This window comes from Poromitra crassiceps, assembly GCF_964638095.1.
Source record: "Poromitra crassiceps genome assembly, chromosome: 11".
Lineage (NCBI taxonomy): Eukaryota > Metazoa > Chordata > Actinopteri > Beryciformes > Melamphaidae > Poromitra > Poromitra crassiceps.
Window position 1 is genome coordinate 22,494,164 of NC_139643.1, and position 16,062 is coordinate 22,510,225.

At 45.4% G+C, this 16,062-nt stretch overlaps 1 pseudogene across 1 annotated transcript in view; it reads left to right on the forward strand.

Annotated features, from left to right (window-relative positions):
- Positions 1-335: 335 nt before the first annotated feature.
- Positions 336-16,062, forward strand: part of LOC310785533 (autotaxin-like) — a 131,817-nt pseudogene continuing 116,090 nt past the window's right edge. Inside the window, exons 1-5 of the transcript XR_014554075.1 lie at positions 336-353; positions 10,146-10,248; positions 10,383-10,538; positions 11,581-11,706; positions 15,141-15,201. The product of XR_014554075.1 is annotated as an autotaxin-like (transcript). The remainder of the gene's footprint in view (positions 354-10,145; positions 10,249-10,382; positions 10,539-11,580; positions 11,707-15,140; positions 15,202-16,062) is intronic.

Consider the following 16,062-nt stretch of genomic DNA (forward strand, 5'->3'; position numbering starts at 1 on the left):
ACGCACTATTGTACCAGAGCGCAGCTGTTACCATTACTGCATGCTATTGGCCAGAGGCAAAGGCAAACAACTGGAGAGAAGAGAGAGAGAGAGAGAGAGAGAGAGAGAGAGAGAGAGAGAGAGAGAGAGAGAGAGAGAGAGAGAGAGAGAGAGAGAGAGAGAGAGATAGAGTGAGAGTGAGTGAGTGAGTGCTGGACCCCATGCGCGCTCTCTCTCTCTCTGCGCCATCGATTTGGAGAGGCGCACAGAGGAGCTGCTATCGGACCTTATCCCCAACATTTCTTGTGTTTTTTTAGGCGGCATCACATGCACAAAGTGGATTCGCTATTTGGAACATGCTACTGGGAAATTTGGTACGGTAAGATCGTGCCAGTTTTGTTGTTTAATGACCATGACATTGGCTATATATTGCTTTATTGTGGTTTGATGTGGACGGCTGAAGTGTCTTCTTGGGGCAGCGCTCTTGCAGAGTTGCTGTCGCCGTATCGACCAGTGACAGACAGAGGAGCTGCTGCACTTTGCCTCGCATGATCGCATCAAATCATTTGAAGTTGCATTTGGAAGCAAGAGAGGACATTACATAAGAACCCTCCCCACCCGGGATATTCTTAGCAGAGGCCGTGCTGTTTGAGTGAACACACCGTGATTAATATCCGGGCCAGCTCAGTGTCAACAGCGACACATGCGCCTGTTGTTGACCTGGGGGAGGTGAAGGTAAACAGGCTGGACGGTTAACGGTTAGCCTATAGGCTACTATATACCTAATGCCATGTCTGAGGTGTCATACCATCATCATCAGAGGAAATGAGAAAATAATTAGGAAAATAACCCAGAAAGAGAGTCAATATAGGCCCATGCTGAAATTCATAGAAAAGCCACAAATCACAACATTCCTATTCCTAATATTCCTGAGGATGATAAGGTGGCCATTGAGTAGCCTACCAGACAGACTGTAAGTTCATATAGGAATATTTTAGGAATATGGGAATGTTATGATTTGTGGTTTTTAATTTAGCATATTGACTTATAAATGACTGGCACAGAGTTATTTTCCTAATTATTGTCTCATTTCCTCTGATGGTGATGGTGATGGTGGTGATGATATTACTATATTCCTTTAGGATTAGATTGTGCTTACACTTGTAAACAGGGTAAACTGTGTATTTGTCTAATATTCTCACATGTTGCCTTGCCCATATAAAGAAGAGTTGGGAGCACATTGTGTTCTACGTTAGATTCTGATGGGAACATGTCATTGAAATAGTTCTCATAAAGAGGTGCATCTCTTGCCTGAAGCAGGGGGCTTATTGGAGTCAGATGTTGGCCCTCTCAGATGAACACGTTGGCTGGTTTGGTCTCCAGGTGCTTCTGCTTCTCAAACCTGCTTCCAGCTCTTCCAGCAGTCACGTTAATGAAAATGAGCCAAGAGGAGAGAATGTGTAAATGGATTCCCTGCAAACAGACCATCAGTGTCTGTATTAAATGGGGGGTTTGAGGTATAAGATGTGTTTTTCTGGAGATCCTTAACAAGTTGGAAAACTGCTGGAGATTAGCTAACATATAGGAGCGTGCTGCATAATGCATAGCGTTTTGGTTTTAGGTTGCAGTTGTTGAAGGAAAACTTAAATTAGATCTGATCAGTCTATGATCATTCATCCAGGAGCTATTTTGTGATGTTGTAATTTACTTTTTTTGGTGAGCCCACTTCCCTCTGCCTGCCTCATGTAGCATAATGCAACTTCAGTTACTGATGTCCTACATGATGATGTCCTATGATCTCCTACATGAGACCCTTTGACAACCCTCAGAGAAGGGGCATGAACTTGTTGCATTAAGCTTGGGCTTTATGTGTAGCGCTTTCCCCACCAACATTGTGACCAAAAGAGAGCTGAACCAGAAGGCAAAGCTCTCGATCTAGAGGTCCATCTTCGTTCCTACCCTCACCTATGGTCATGAAGGATGGGTCATGACAGAAAGAGCTAGATCTTCGATACAAGCAGCCGGAATAGGTTTTCTCAGGAGGGTGGCTGGCATCTCCCTTAGGGATAAGGTGATCCGTCATCTGTCATTGGACTCAGAGTAGAGCCGCTGCTCCTTTGTATAGAAAGGAGCTGGTTTGGGCATCTGGTAAGGATGCCGCCTGGTCACCTCCCTAGGGAGGTGTTCCAGGCATGTCCAGCTGGGAGGAGACCACGGGGTCCGAGGGCTATGTAGGTGGAGAGATTGTATCTCCACGCTGACCTGACCATTTAGTTATCAGCTCAGTGGCCTTGTGGTCTGAGTGTCCGCCCTGAGACTGGGAGGTCGTGAGTTTGATCCCCGGCCGAGTCATACCAAAGACTATAAAAATGGGACCCGTTTGCCTCCCTGCTTGGCACTCAGCATCAAAGGGTTGGAATTGGGGGGTTAGATCACCATATGACTCCCAAGCGCGGCGCACGCTGCCGCTCACCACTCCCCCCAATTTCACACATTGTGTGACAATCAGTGGGACTTTACCTTTACTTTACCTGACGCCTCAGGATTCCCCAGACAGAGCTGACTAATGTGGGGGAAAGTTTGGGGTTCCCTGCTGCAACTGCTACCTCCACGACCCGATCTCAGATAAGCGGTTGAAGATGGATGGATTTCCATGTAGCTTTGATTAAAGTTAGCATTATGGTTAGCCTTAAATACCAAAATCATTCAATGTGCCTCACGGTTGAAATGTCGACTTTGGAAATGCTGTGACCATGACTGTGAATTGAACATGGCTCTCCGGTGTAAAAGGCAATTGTTTGAAGAGCAATCCTCTATGACGTTGATATGCAGTGAATTTTGGTTCAGAAATATTCAGATATTCTACATATCTGTGGATTTTAGAAATGTACAGTACTGACATTTCATTCTGGCGACCAGGCTGCAGTTACTGATGACAAGAAGAGAAGGGGCCTGAACTTGTTGCATGAAGCTGTGGACTTTTACATGTAGCCTGTGGAGAGAGAGACAGTGATTGTGATAGTAAGCACAAGAGAGCTGTTCAGTACAACAGAGGTCTGCAGTTGCCTCACACATCTCCCAGCAGCCTTGTCTGGCTCCTCGCCCAGTGGAGGACTGGCTGTACACAAATAACTGCTACATGTAACATGCAAGAAACCGCTTTCACAGAGTCAGCTGATAACTGCTACATGTAACACGCAAGAAACACAGAGGCAGCTGATAACTTCTACATGTAACACGCAAGAAACACAGAGGCAGCTGATAACTGCTACATGTAACACGCAAGAAACACAGAGCCAGCTGATAACTGCTACATGTAACATGCAAGAAACACAGAGCCAGCTGATAACTGCTACATGTAACATGCAAGAAACACAGAGCCAGCTGATAACTGCTACATGTAACATGCAAGAAACACAGAGCCAGCTGATAACTGCTACATGTAACACACAAGAGAGCGAGCTGATAACTGCTACATGTAACACGCAAGAAACACAGAGCCAGCTGATAACTGCTACATGTAACACGCAAGAAACACAGAGCCAGCTGATAACTGCTACATGTAACACGCAAGAAACACAGAGCCAGCTGATAACTGCTACATGTAACACACAAGAGAGTGAGCTGATACAACTCAGCTAATTTACTACCTGCACTAGATTATGAAGACATTTATGGGCTTTGTTGCAAACTGTAACCCTGGAACTCACCACTGTGTACTCTATCAGAAAGTGGATTGGCCATCGATGACTATAGGCTGAGTCACTGGTATAGTTTGATTTATAAGGCAATATTGAAACAACCCCCATTTTATTTACTACATTATGCACGCTCGATTCCTAGGGTGGAGACATTGACCTAGCTATATATAAATGGACCAACATAGCTCATTGACTTTGACACAGCAAAATGAAGCTCACTTCCGGATATTGTTTGATTTCGTTTGATTGGTTGAATGAATGAATGCTACACGGAAGTACGAGGGGAGGGGGCGGCTGCCCCTAGCGGCTGCCGGGGGAGTTTCTGAATTTGCTCTGTCTCCCTTATCGCCGTAATGCATTATGGGTAGTCAGCTACTTTGGCTAATGTAGTGGCTAACGCTACTTACTTTACATTGCAGTAAAACGGCACTGAATGACCAAATTGATTTAACTTTTAACCATTTCGAGTAACACTGTTTCCATACGGACCCCCAGCGTTGGTTAGTTGTTTATAACGTGACTCTATTTAAAAAGTCATAACGTACTCCGGTTTCTGTGCTGAATCCAATGGTCTGAATGTCTGAATACAGAGAAGGCTTAAGGCTTTATCTAACGGTATAAATAACGTTAAATGGTCCGCCATGTTATGGACGTTAGATGTATGGTATCTATATAGTTACGTGTGTCTACTAACATTATTAAAATATCATAAAGTAACGCTATTTTCTGATAATTTGCTCAACTATTACTTGCCACCTGATGCCTTGCGGCACATTGCTGCCTCTACCGGTCGGAAGTATTACTATTCTTATTATCCGATGTTTGTCGTCAATTTTCCTCGAAATGGGGCTATCATTTAGAAAACGGAGCACGTTAGAGCATGAAAAAGACTTGAAATTGTTTTTTCAGACCATACACTAATTTGGAAAGTGTTTATATAAGACATAGACCGAGAGAGAAGTTGGCTCGTTTCCCATATACCGGTAGTTGAATGGATGTTCCCCCGGGAGTGTGCTACACAAGCTGCGACCCCCACTGGCCATTTGAAAGAATGCAATTTCCGCATAGGCGTAAAAAATAGGCAGGCTGAAATGCCCACTGGGTGGAGATGATGCACCATGGCCGCAGTTATGGAAATCGCCCGCACCCCGGGCTGCCAAACTCGTGACTGACAGACAGACAGACAGACACCACCCACCCACCTAGGCGAGTGACATCACTGATGACATCACAAGTGCCTGAGTGACATCACTGATGACATCACAATTGCTCGAGTGACATGACCAATGACATCACTGATGACATCACTTCTGTCACAAATCATGACTGAGACTGCATGTCCACCCACCCACTTAGCCAATTTTAACTAAAGAAGAAGTACATTGTCAAACAATAATTACCGTTTACGTTCATGTCAAGTGAATGTAAAAAAGGCTCGTGGAGCAACTTGATCTCACAGAATTTCGTACAAATATACAGTACCACGGTATTACACTTGCAAAAGTCCAATTTCACTTGCAGTTTATACTGTATGTGTTTTATACAGCTATTGGACTGGGGGGGTTTCTCTTCCTTCCTCGTTAAATCACCCCTGCACTCCTGGTCTCAGCTCTCAGGTCTAAGGTGGATTTGTTTCCAGATGTAGGTTACTGTTACACTGGAAACGTATCTGGAAGTGTCGAGCAGGAGCCTGACCATTCACACCAGAAGCGCTCTGTTTTGCTCCGCGCCGGTCACAACTTGTACATGCAGCTGGCCGCTCGTGGCTCGTATCAAAAATAGTGTCACGAACGACAAGGAACCCAGATGCAGACAGAGACTCAGAGACGTGATCGATGATTTAAACAAATGTTTTACTTTAAGGAAAACTTAGATAGATAGAGCCTTAAAACAGGCAATACAGGTTACACTGAGAAAGTGCAGTCTTTAGGTCCAAAATGAGCAGAGGCTCCGATGGCAGTCCAGATGGTGCTGTGGCTTAGCTGTGGTAAGTCCAGGTGGAGCTGTGGCAAGTCCAGGAGGTTCAGTGGCTCGGCTCTGAGAGATGAAGCATAAATTAATAGTTGTCCTTGCAAAAAGGTTCAGAATTACTTGGCAGGCGTTCGTACTGACCATACGGTACTACAAGCAGACGCCGAATGAAGATCCCGCCAGGTATTTAAAGACCTCCAGCTGATGAGGACCCAGCTGACAGCAATCCTCCTTAATTAGCCACACCCACCCCTCCTGATGCAGCTCACAGCTCTCACCTAATAGACATGCACAGATACAGCATTAAACACACAAGAATACAGTCCTGTCCAAATGCCATGACACATAGACCACACGTGGAACCTCTCGCTGCAGAATCGCCAGACGGGTCGCATCGTCCTGCAGCCGGTGTTTTCGGTCTAAACTGTCGCGTCGCCTCTCCGTGTCATCGGATCCGTTTCCAGTGTGTCTGGGCCGTTAGCCATTCCAGCTCTTATGAATCCTTCATACAGGCTGGATCCATATGAATCAGTATATTGGATGGATATGGGCTGGACAGCAGGGTAGGTTATAGTGACACAGTGAACTGTCTTGTCTTAAGCCGTAGCAAACAAATTATTTTGCTGAAAAGTAAAAGCTACCAAAATGGCCTACGTTCTTCCCAGTCATGGTGTGTCCGGTGCTGTTGTCCCATTGGTGCAAGGAGGCATTTTCGGTCCAAAATGGCTGCAGCGCTGTTGTCAAAGCTGTAGTTGTAGTCAGCTCAGCATCTCTTCTCTTCTTGGCATTTGTTTTTCCCAAGTAGAATCCGAGTGAGCTCCACTGATCATCTAAAGCCCATGGCACACCATTCAAACATTCTCAGTTGTCCAACAATGTTTGATTGGTGTGCGGCGTGTGCCATGGGCTAAACACAGACAAACAAGGATTGAACATGTGGAATCTGACCAAACATCTCCAAACAAGGACAGACAGCCATGGCACACCACACAAACACAATATTGTTTGTGTTTTCTGTAGAACATTGTTTGATTTCTGTGCCATGGCCTTTACATATAGACATGTTCTTTACTTAAAAGGGCTTTTCATGCCCTCAATTCAGATGCCTCAACCTTGATGCGTAAATGTGTCCTCTGCTGATATAATAGTTTCTGCAGTCATGTTGTCTCTGGGAAGCAGTTTGAGATGATCCAACCCTACTGAGGTAGCTGTGAATATCTTACTGATCTGTTACTGTTTTGTGGGTGATAAAGTACTATCACGCAGGACAGTGTAGCTGAAAATGGGGCCCCCTGTCTGTCGCCAACGTGTTAGTGGCACGTTTATTTATAGAGTGACGTTGAAGTGTCTTTCAACAGGACGCTTGACCTCAGCCTGCTCAGCGCTGCCCCTCCTGGCTGGAACATGGAGGCGTCTGAGAGGGAAAGACAACAAAGTGGTTGTTGGGGCAGCAGAGCAGCAAAGAGAAGGCAGCCTGTTCGCCACCAATCGCCAGAATAAAATGTGGGCATTGTATGTTTGTGCCATTCACACATACGTAGAATATCACATTTCTGAATCAAAAAGATGTTGCACATCACGCTTCTCGGTAGCTACGTCACGTGTATATCAACGTTATAGAGTCTGTTATTGAAATAGCGTTGTGCCCAGTAAGGGTGTTGTGGTCGGGGTGGATGGAGGCCGTAAACACCAGAGGAGCCTTTCACACCGGAGGGCCGTGTGTTCAAGTCCTAGCGTGTTCAAAAGCCTCTACACAACCTTCGGAGACAGAAGGACCTGATATCATCTTAAAGCCATCAAAAAGGACTTTATTATGCCATGGAGGGATATGTACAACATTTAAAGCTAGATATGGTGGGTGACAAGCGTAAATTAGAGGCCAGAGTTTACAGGTCACAATGCAAGAGGGAGAAGCCTCATCTCGCTGTCGTCACGATTGCAGAAAACAACGACCAAGACCAGCATTGTTGTCAGTCATTAAATGGATTCTCAGTCGTGCATTTTCACTGTTGCAAATAAAGTATTCTGCTTGACGTCAGCCAGCCTGTGATTTCTTTGTGACAGAGTTACAGCTAAGCTCATGATTTTCAGTTGGGTGGGTTTGATTTCAGAAGACAACAGCTTAACGTTAGCTTAACTACAACCTGTTTGCTACAGCTAACACTGATGTCCCATTAGCAAAGAAAAAAAGCAGCACAAAATACTGAGACTAACGTTAAGTTAAATAACTCGATGACATGAACAACGCAGCTACGCGTCAAATACACCATCGAGCTAATATGTAAACACCTTAATCCACCGGAGACATTTGACTCGGTTTAGGTGCAGTTTGGGAAACGGGATAAAATATATACTCCATTGCCTAATCTCCACTCAGGATATCTCGTATCAGAGTTGCACATCGTTTGACCATTTTTTCAACTTAGAAATGTATAAAAGCGGAGTAAAATCATGCTTTCTAGTGCTTCTCTATGGAGCTGTAGGCTCAGGTTGTCCGAGTGTATTGTGGAGCTGGTACGCACTGTGAGTGGCTCGTCTGCGTTCGGGGTGGGACTTAACGATAGGTCAGTTGCAGGAGGAGACTGTTGTTTAACTGGAAGACACAGGTTCAAACCCGGCTTGTGTTGTTAAAGCATGTGTGCTTGAACAAGATGCTGACCCCCTATCTCTGCTCTGTAGCTGACCCTGACCTCTGACCTCTCTGTGGAGGACAAGAGACAAGAGATTTCTCACGCCAGTTGCGCCATGAAGTTAGACCTTAGTCTTTGACTTAATGACCTACTGACAAACTGTATAGACATACTGTACCTGATGCTGCTACTTCCTGGTTGTTGTAGAGCTCTAATGTGTTGTTTCTGTCTCATGTAGCTGGAGTCTCTGTAGGCAGACTCGTTATTATCAGACACCAGCCCAATCACGGTGCTATCATCTGCATACTTAACAATGATGTTTGAGGGCGGCATGGTGGCTCATTGGTAGAGCTGTCGCCTCACAGCTAGAAGGTCCTGGGTTCGATTCTCACCTGGGACGCTGTGAGCGCTGAAGGAATGCGTGCCCGTCCGCATGTCCTCGAGTGCCCACCGCCCGGGTGGGGTCGTCAAAAGGGCCTTTCTGTGTGGAGTTTGCATGTTCTCCCCGTGCCCCCTGGGGGTTTCCTTCACGTAGGAACCCCTCACCAAAACATGCAATATCCTGGTTGCTAATGTGGTTCCTCCTCTGGTCGTTAGGGGCGCCTGTTCGGAGGGAGGGGAACTCGTTGGAATAGCGTGATCCTCCCACGTGCTATGTCCTACCGGTGAAGCTTCCCCGGTCAGGTGAAAAGAAGCGGCTGGCTAACTGCCCATGTCTCGGAGGAAGCATGGAGCCAGTTTCGGCTCTCCCCAGATGGGCAGAGGGTGGAGCAGCAACCAGGATAAATAAATTAAATTAGCACTAATGGGGGATAAAAATGGGATAAAAAATCGTGGGGATAAAACAGCTGGAGTGATATGTTCCCATTGTGTACGGAAGTTAGGCCATTTGCACTACCAACATTGTAATGATACAAAACTGGTTGAAAATCAACAAAGTCCTCCATTTAACTGAAGATTAGCCACGGGGAAGGTGGCTATCTTTCCTCAAAATCACTCAGCCATAATATTTAATGAACAGTCTTATAGCCTAGTAGCCCGGGCAACCTGAGAGTCTATAGCCCCAGACAGCAGACACACCGGGCAGACGATGGGCTGTCGCTGAGTGTCTGTGGCTCTCGACTTTTTGCTGTGTCTAGTAGTTGGCTCTATTTGGTGTTGTCAGTGTCAGTGGATTTTCCAGCCGATGTTGAATGCCGATGCTGTGTTGCCAGGTAGTGGCTGTGTTCTCTGCTGTGTTGCCAGGTAGTGGCTGTGTCCTCTGCTGTGTTGCCAGGTAGTGGCTGTGTTCTGCCTGTGTGTGAGTGTGGCTGTGTTCTCTGCTGTGTTGCCAGGTAGTGGCTGTGTTCTGCCTGTGTGTGAGTGTGGCTGTGCTCTCTGCTGTGTGTTGCCAGGTAGTGGCTGTGTTCTGCCTGTGTGTGAGTGTGGCTGTGCTCTCTGCTGTGTGTTGCCAGGTAGTGGCTGTGTTCTGCCTGTGTGTGAGTGTGGCTGTGTCCTCTGCTGTGTTGCCAGGTAGTGGCTGTGTTCTGCCTGTGAGTGAGTGTGGCTGTGCCCTCTGCTGTGTTGCCAGGTAGTGGCTGTGTTCTGCCTGTGAGTGAGTGTGGCTGTGTCCTCTGCTGTGTTGCCAGGTAGTGGCTGTGTTCTGCCTGTGTGTGAGTGTGGCTGTGCTCTCTGCTGTGTTGCCAGGTAGTGGCTGTGTTCTGCCTGTGTGTGAGTGTGGCTGTGCCCTCTGCTGTGTGTTGCCAGGTAGTGGCTGTGTTCTGCCTGTGAGTGAGTGTGGCTGTGCCCTCTGCTGTGTTGCCAGGTAGTGGCTGTGTTCTGCCTGTAAGTGAGTGTGACTGTGCTCTCTGCTGTGTGTTGCCAGGTAGTGGCTGTGTTCTGCCTATGGGGTCCCGAGGTCAGCAGAGCCTATGTGTTCCAAGCCAGCCGGCCTGGAGAGGGAGGAGACAGCCCGCCTCAGACCAAGAGTGAGACAAACCTCCACTCATCAACACACCTTAACAGCATACATGCTTTTCTTTGTCTTTTTTTAACATTTCATATCTTTATAGAAGTGTTATATATATGTGTAAAGATGTTAAGGAGCCTCCTCTCCCTCCAGCCCTCCCAGACTCCCTGTGGGTGAGCTCTGCAGGCTCCTGTAAGGGCCGCTGCTTTGAGCTGGATGAGGCCCAGCCTCCAGGATGCAGATGTGACAATCTGTGTAAAACCTACTACAGCTGCTGCTCCGACTTCGACCTGCACTGCCTGAAAACAGGTCAGTGTCACATCGCCTGCTCGTCCACTTTCCAGTCACGACATTTCTCTCCTTTAATGGTTCACTCGTCAAAAATGAAAATTCTGTCATCATATCAGTTGAAATGCAGGGGAAGTTTTTCCATAATATCAGACACAGGGAGGCTGCCAGCACAGCTCGAGAGAAAACCACTCACCACCATTGAGTTCAGGTGTACTAAGTCAGATGATTACAGAATTACAGAATTATGATTACATTTTAGAGCAAACTGTTCCTTTAACATGCTGTTTGTTTTTGTGATATAATATTGTATTTTATGGATGTTTAATTGATTACTTGGTCTAGGCCAAATTACTGTAACACTCCCAGGGCCCCCCACACCCCCCCACCCCCTTTTTGCTTTGTTTGACCACGTAAATCAAAATTTTTATAAGCATTTTACAAAATGTCCACAACAACACTTTTATCTCCAATACTGTAGTCAGAAAGCTCAGTTTACATAACATCATTGCTTTAGGTTTAGCTAGTTTATTTAAAGGGACAAAGGGCAAGAACATCCACTCCCCCACAGTAGTATAAGTTCATGTCAAAAAGAAAACAAGTCTATCTTCTTGTCATGGCTGCTTTCTTTCCAAAACTCTGAGGACAGAACTGAAGTCTTTGTCCTTCCTGTGTTAGCGGGGGGGGGGGGGGGGGGGGGGGGGGGTTTGATGCATAACCCTACTGGACAGAACTGAAGTCGGTTTGATGCATAACCCTACTGGACAGAACTGAAGTCTTTGTCCTTCCTGTGTTAGCGGGGGGGGGGGGGGGGGGGGGGGGGGGGTTTGATGCATAACCCTACTGGACAGAACTGAAGTCGGTTTGATGCATAACCCTACTGGACAGAACTGAAGTCTTTGTCCTTCCTGTGTTAGCGGGGGGGGGGGGGGGGGGTTGATGCATAACCCTACTGGACAGAACTGAAGTCTTTGTCCTTCCTGTGTTAGCGGGGGGGAGGGGGGGGGGGTTTGATGCATAACCCTCCTGGACAGAACTGAAGTCTTTGTCCTTCCTGTGTTAGCGGGGGGGTTCGAGTGCACAGCGGACCGCTGTGGGGAGCAGAGGAACCATGATCACGCCTGCCACTGCTCAGAGGACTGTCTGGAGAGAGGAGACTGCTGCAGCAACTACAAGGCCCTCTGCAAAGGTCGGGCGGGACTATAGGAACATAGAAAGACTTAAATAGTCACAGAAAACATAACAAGCATAATATGGGCTTATCCCGGTTATTATAAATGAGATAATGTTCCAACTCAATAATGTATTCCCCAAAGTAATGTCCTGTATGTAAATGCATGCTTCTACTATGTGCGGCTTATTATTAACTGCCTGTATTTACACTGTCCTCTACTTTTTTATCTGCTTGTTCGCCTGCATGCATGAAGCCTAACCCTGTGCTGTGCTGTGATTATGCTTGTGCTTGTGCTTTTATTATGTACTGCTTATTATTAATCGCTTGTCTTTTGTCGTTGTTGTTGTTTTTTTGTTTTTGTTTTTTATTGTTTTTATCCGGCAATCAACACCTTGCCCAGAGGCCTGTACTACGAATGTTGTATTAGAAGATCCAGGATCTGTCCCTTGATCTGGTTTGTCTAAACCAGATCAGCTCGATTGTAGTTAACTTGTACTACGAACGTCGATTGGCACTCGTTAACTCGAACCAGGTTTTTCTAATCAAGCTGACAGCGCGTGCACATGAAAATGCCCGTGCACTGGAGCTCGTGCCCGCAAAAGAGGCGTGGTTTTTAACAACTGCCAATCACAGTGCAATATGGACTGCTCCAACTCTGACAGCGCCAGACACGCCTATTTCCTCATTCTATGAAACCGCAAATAAAAATCTGCGTTGGATATTATTACTGTTCCCGAATGACTGTCTAAAGTGACCACTTTTATCCACACAAGTAATTTATTTGAAGAGCGGTTTCGTAGGCTATCTACAGCTCTCTATCTACAGTCTTTTGTGGAAGCAATGTGTAATCTATCTCAGTCCAAAATCCGTATAGACCATTTAGGCTCAATGACTGATTGAATAATTCCTATAGGCGCAGGGATCAGAGTTTTAGCGGATATTTAATGTAGCCTGTCAGAATGAAAATCCGCGTTGGATAGTCTGCTGAAAGACTGTCTAAAGCTGACGCTTGTATTCACATCAGTCATTTGATTTACTTTGATCAGCGATTTCTATTTCCTACAGCAGCTTTTTGCGAGTGTAAAAATGTAAATGTGTAATCTCAGTCTATAAATTTCCACAATCTGTAAGCCTATTTAGACCATAGATTTAGAAACGCATGCTCAATGAATAACATAATGATATCCTAATAGCCTATAAAAAAGAAAACTGCTGAACTGAATTGAGACGATGCGGGCATAGTTTTCATTGATAAAAACTAGCCTATTTTGTGGTCACATGGCTATTGTAATGTCAGCAGAGTCGCATATCTCCATATTTCATATAATGATGCTGGAAATATGAAGTTCAATCACATCATACAGGCCAAAAGCAACACAGTTGCAGCTGCAAAATGCAGGAGTCGCCTAGATATGAATCATCTTAACACATTGAGTGCCAGCGACGCCATATGGCGTCATTAGAAATTTACCGTAGAGTGCCAGCGACGCCAAATGGCTCAATAACTCGAAATTGTTTTTTTGACGGGGGGGTGTCCATCTCAGCTTCTTACATCGCCTCTTACAATATCAGAGGTATTGAATGTGTCTAACCTATTTTACAGAACCCTTAGGTGGCGACAGCGCTCTCCAGATGAGAGAACGTGGAGTAAAACACAGAAGAAGTCATTGGGGAAAAGGAAATCGCATCGCATCCGTCCGTATGCAGCGGCTTCATTGAAGCATAACGTTTAGCTGTGCCCCTGCGGCAGCCAATCTGCTATCACAATTGAGCACCTCGGTGTCCGCTGCAACAGCCTCCGTGTCCGCTGCAACACCCATTTGCATGATCAGCCGTGGATTTGTTATTATTCTCAACTTGAAGCATGGGAGCTGGTACACGCGGCTGTAAAAAAGCTGAATCTAGCGGACTTTTTCAGTGCTGAGCACAGGCAGAGAAAACAGCAGAGCAGAGCAGAGCAGAGAGACACTCCTCCCACAACGGGGGGGGGGGGGGGGAGGAGGGGGGGAGGTGGGGCACGCAGAGCAGCACACACTGACCCAGACAGCAGGACAGGGTTGGCAAACGCAAGCCAGAATATCCGATGCCCACCAGCAGCAAAAGATCAGCAAGAAGCTGCAACCAGCAGCGCACGCAGGGGCCAGCGCTGCTGGTTTCAGCTAAAAATATTATTCTTCCAAACAAAATTCCCTTGCCTTCACTGTTTTATTGAAGGAAATTATTTTTGAGGTGTGACTACATCAGAAAATTAGCTTCAGAGTCAGTGATGTGCTTGAAATGTTTAATTTCACAAAAGGCTCATTATCTCAGCTCGTAGAAAAAAAGGTCTGTTTTTCGTTCAATCAAGCTATCTTCTCCGGCTCATAACTAAAGAACGGAAAATGGGATCAATAAACTTTTTTTTGCAGGTGATAGAAGAGAGTCTCATCGTTATTTGTGCGTGTTCAGTGTTTACATAGTAATTATTAAAGAAATTATATGACTGTTTTAAAATGCATTGCGGCCTATGTGGCACAGCAAGCAACCTTTTGCCCAAGGGCCGTGGCACTCAAAGTGTTAATATGGGATCGCCTGTGTGCAGGTGATCCCATATTAAATTGCTTAGATGTAGTAGGCTATTCCAGCATGTAGGCTATGACCATTTCAATTCCAACCCAACGTCAGCCTCAGCTCCGTTGCGCACACGGCACCGTGCGCTTTGGAGACGTTTATGTAACCTTTTTATGCCGGTTTAGTGATATTTCTCCACTCACTATTCAGCTGCAATCGATCAGCGGGATCAAACAACGTATCTAGGCTACTTGAGAGCACAAAAATGAATATATAAAAACATATTCCAAAGTGGTAAGTAGGGCTTAATTAAAATAGCCAACAAGTGCAAGGCTTTAGTCCTTGATTAACATTAACATTGATTAACATTACTCATTCAACATTACAATTCGTGCTCCTTCCTAGATGGGAAACTCGTCCAGAAAGGGGTTGGCCATTTTTCCAAACTGCTGATTCGATTGGTTCGTGGGCAGTGTATTTAAGGTCTAATCTTATCCTTGCAACTTAACCTGCTGCGGACCAGGTTAAGTGTGAAGCATAAGTTGCTATGGAAATATATGTCGGTAAGAAGTTAATTTGCTTTGTAGTACGGCCAAACCAGGTTTAAACCTGAAGTTACCTCGCTAAACCACTAATCTTGCTTTGTAGTACAGGCCCCAGGGGACTGCAGTTGAAAATTAGCTATCCAGCTAAAACTGGCACATTTGCAGCAATGTTGATTGATGTGCACTGTCCCTGTACAACTAAACTAATAAATAATAAATAAATAAATAAATAAATAAATAAATAAATAAATAAATAAATACATAAATAAATAAATAAATAAATAAATAAATAAATAAAACTGTCTAAATGAAAGTAGATACGTTGCTAACTTGTTGTGGTTTCTTCTTTTGCAGCTGAAACTGCCTGGGTGCAAGGTGACTGTGAGGAGATCAAGAGAGCAGAATGTCCTGCAGGGTGAGTAGAAACCAGAATGTCCTGCAGGGTGAGTAGAAACCAGAATGTCCTGCAGGGTGAGTAGAAACCAAGCACAGAATGTCCTGCAGGGTGAGTAGAAACCAGAATGTCCTGCAGGGTGAGTAGAAACCAGAATGTCCTGCAGGGTGAGTAGAAACCAGAATGTCCTGCAGGGTGAGTAGAAACCAGAATGTCCTGCAGGGTGAGTAGAAACCAGAATGTCCTGCAGGGTGAGTAGAAACCAGCCTTGCTGAATGAAAGGAGGCTTTCACATCAGACAGGGCCGGGCCCGGATCCAAGTACACTTGACCCCAAAGTCCAGTTCATTTGATTAACACTGTGTACCGTACCATGGATCATGGACCACTTGAAAAGGTTGTCTGGAGTAGCCTACGGTTCATGTGTAATGGGGTATGGTTTCAGAATCAGAATCAGAATCAGCTTTATTGGCCAAGTATGCAAACACATATAAGGAATTGGGCTCCGGTTAGCTTTGCTCTCAAGTACACACAGAGTACACAAGTACACACATATAGAGACAAATACAAAAGGAGAAAGAAGGTTACACATAGTCAAGGCGATCAAGGCAAGAATACTTTGTTGGACATAAGCAATTTTTTTTTTACAGTGACTGCTATATACAATGTGGTGACTGTGCTATATACAATGTAGTAAAGTGGCTATTTTTAAATATGAATATATTAGGGAGTGTACAGTCAAAGTGTATGGTAAGTGTGCAACAACGCTACATAGGTTTGTAAACAAGGCATATACAGGGATTGCATTTTTAAATATGAATATATAAGGTGATGTACAGTAGTGCAACAACTTGCATCAGCGGCCTGTTCTACGAAGCAAGAT